The sequence below is a fragment of the Papio anubis genome, chromosome 1 (assembly GCF_008728515.1).
Source record: "Papio anubis isolate 15944 chromosome 1, Panubis1.0, whole genome shotgun sequence".
Taxonomy (NCBI): domain Eukaryota; kingdom Metazoa; phylum Chordata; class Mammalia; order Primates; family Cercopithecidae; genus Papio; species Papio anubis.
In genome coordinates this window covers 22,767,757-22,771,409 of record NC_044976.1, presented here as the reverse complement: position 1 = coordinate 22,771,409, position 3,653 = coordinate 22,767,757, and positions in this window count along the sequence as shown.

Sequence of the window (3,653 nt, the reverse complement as noted above, 5' to 3'; positions counted from 1 at the left end):
CTCGGGGCTGTTACGTGGAGCAAAGCCCTCCAAGCCCAGAGGCCCCAAGCAGGTACCGGCCCCACAAGGGCCCCCATAGTTCAGGTGTGTCCAGCCCAAGCAGGAGGCCCCTCGGAGAAGGCCTGAGCCCAGCTAGAGAACAGGCTTCTCTGTCTTAGAGGTTGGCACGCCCTCTGTTCCTTCCTTAGACTAAACTGCAGCCACTACCTTGGGGAATTTCAAACCACATGAGAAGGTCCCACTATCCAGCTCCAGCTCTGGTTCCACCCCCTCAGCTTCACCTACACCCCTACCCTGCTCAGGAATCCACCGAGACTCACTGCTGGCTCTTTTCTTGACTCAGTCCCCTTCCTTCTTCCTGCCTCCTCCTGCCCACCTAGGATCTGTACTTCTGATTAGGAATTCATTTCAGTGTAAACAGCAAGACATCCATCCTTCTAGGTCCCAAAGAAAAGAGCAGGACTCCAGGGGCCGAAGTGCCAACGACTGCCTCAGGAGACTGGATGGATGGTGATGGGGAAACCGATAGGGGAACGAGAACGAGGCTTGGAGGTTGTCCGGGAGAAACAAACCAGCTGCTGCTTCCGGGCTGACTTCAGAGGCCCCTGGACAGCAGCATGCAAAGTGGACATCTTACCGCAGGCACTTCTGGCCAGCAACAGGTTTAGCCCAAGTTACAGAAGTTCTGTTTTGGATATTTCTCTTCAATATCAAATATATATCTTTTTAAAAGTCAGGAGAATAGATGTAATTTTGGGTCTTTTCATCATACATGAGGGTTTTTTTTTTTTTTTTTAAGAAATTAAAAGAGTTTATTGGGCAACTTAAAATCCACTTTACCTTTCTTTTTCTTTTCTTTTTAACCTTTCATCCCAATTTATTGGAAGACTGTAAAATAAAGGGAAGTGTTGCTGCATTTACAATTCCCAGAGAACTGCACTGCTTACTGAGTGTGGAAAGCAGTTGGAGTTAGGAGAAATGGCCTTCCCAGCTCTATATGACTCTGAACATCCTATCCAGATTCCGGCTTGCAAACCCTGAGAGTGACAGTGTGCTCTGCTCCCTGTAGAGACCCTGTCACCTCTAACACACCATGACCCTGTGTCCCAGGAGCAACAGGATGGGAGGGGGTTCAGCTTGGACGTCACTTTCTCCTCTGGGAGCCCCGGGAACAGCGACATAGTGTGAGGCCTCCCCCTCAGCTGTCAATGTCTAGCACTAGATCCTTTTCTGAGAAGAGGCATTGGTGATGGTAGGAGAGAGAGTGGAGGTGCCAAATGTGAGACAGGGGGTAGGGACAGTGGGGGGACCACACAATGAAACAAGAAGCTCATGGTCAGTTAGTCAGAATCTCTTCTCTCAAAGCCAAAAGCCCCGTCCCTCAGCCTGGGTGAATGCATTCCACATGGACTCCTTGAGCCCCTCCTGTGAGCCAGATGCCATGCTAGGTAGGGACACAGTGAGAAGCAAGGCAGGCTTGCCTCCCTGCTTTTCTAGAGCTTAGGGCAAAACACAGATATTAAACAAGGGTTGTTGGCAATTATGGGAAGTGTTACAAGGAGAAGCTTCGAACTTGGCCCTTTTAGGGGGTCCAACGCCTCCTGACTGTTGACATACTCCTCCAGTCTCCACCTCCACTTTAGACCTTTGCTTCTCACATATTCGTGGTCAACCCAGGGAGATGGAAACCCACTGCAGCTGCCTGCCAGGATGTCACAAAACTAAAACTAGCTTTGCTTAGAGTGGCTCTACCTCAAGGACACAGCTCCTTCCTGGCTCCAGGCAGGAATGACCACAGTCCACATGGTGCTATGGAGCCCAGGAACTGGCCCAGGGGATAAGCTGTTGATAGGAAACCACTACACCAGATTCCCACAGAGCCCAGCCAGTTCCTCAAGCCCAGCTCACCGCACATGCCGTGGCTGGCTGGCTTGGCACTATGCTGCCTCCCCACAGCTCACCTCGGCCCCAGCCAGCAAAGAGCCCAGCAGGGACAAGGTGAAGAATGCCCCATGCCATGAAGGGATCACGGGAAGCCCCTTCCCTTTTCCTCCTCCCCTCCCACCAGGCATTCATAGTCCTTTGGTGTCTCTTGACTGCCTTTCTTTCCCATCTCCCCACTTAGACAACATGAGTAAAGGTATTGGTCTACTTAGAGTTCCTGCTCCATCATCCACTCCCACGGGCTGCTAGGACTCAGGATTCCAGTGCCCTTCTCTACCCCGGTGCTCTGGCTGTGCCTGTCACTTTCTACTGCCACCACCAACACACGCATGTGCACACACACACACACTTACACACATGCACACATACACACATGCACCATAGGAGGGGGTGTCTATAATCTGTTGCTCTGGGCTTATGCTTATAACTGTTCCATCCACCTGGACCATTGTCTCTGGCATCCATACCCACCTCTTAGAACCAGCCACCTGTAAATTCACTATTTGTGTCAAGCATTGTATTTCATACTCATTCATTCATTCATTGGACAAATATGTATTGAGACCTACTGCGTGCTGGACACCGTGTTGGTGCTGGGGATACAAGGGTGAACCAAATAGGAATCATCCCTGCCCCCAAGCAGCTGCTAGCAGACATTAATAGCTCGTGTTTATTGAGTGCCTATTATATACTGACCCTGTATTAAGCACTTTCTGAATTATCTGATTTAATCTGTCAGAGAAATTGTTTCATTTAAGGAGCACATCAAACTGAACCATAGAGAAAAGTGTGGACTTGCCCGAGACTGTTGGACGGCCTTGGCTGAGGGGTAAAGCAGGGACTCCAAAGTGCTGCCCTAACCACTACCTTTCCTTTCCCTGCCCCACTCAGATGCCACCTCCTCCAAGGAGGCTTCCGGAATCTTCTCCCAGACTCAAGGGCTGCCTTGGTCTCTCTAATCCAGCCTTCAGATTTGACACATCCATCTCCTCCTCCCACAAGGATACCCAGAGAACTAGAGCCGTCTCTGCATCCTTCCTCAGGAGCGCAGTTGGATGAGCGACCCCCGAGCCCCTCCAAACTTGCGGCGGATCGGAACTAGAGCCCTGGGCTCCTTCTCTGCCATGGGTTTTCATCTCGCTGAATCGCAGATCTTCCAGAGGGGCCTCTGCATAGGGCCGACCCATCAAGGCGCCCATTTAACAGATGAGGTGGACAAGGCCCCAAGTGGGTAAAAGCTCCTTGCATCTCCAGGCCGGGTCAAGGTCGACCCCCTTTTCTTCCAGCGAGCCTTGGTCCCTCCGCCAGACGCTTGGGTGAGGAGGGGACAGGGAAACCCACTGGGGACGGTCAGCCTCCCTCCCACCACCCCGGACCAACGCCCTCTCCGTGCAGACCCCAGGCACTTCCTCCAACAGAGGTGGGGGCGAGACTGGGGACCCCTCGTCCCCTCCCCCAGGCCCTCCTTCGCCCAGCGCGGTCTGCAGGTGGACAGGAAGCCACCGCACCTAGGCCGGGCCGCTCCTCGCTCCTCGCAGCCCTGGGCGCCCCGGCGACCAGACGCCTCCTACCTGCTCTGTCGAGCCCCGCTCGGCCTCCCGCCAGCGCCGCCGCTCTCCCAGCCTGGGTCCCCGCCGCCGCCGGCGCTGCCACCCTGGGGATCCCGCCCCCACCCGGGGCGTCCCGCCCCCGGCCCCGCCCCGTGCAGG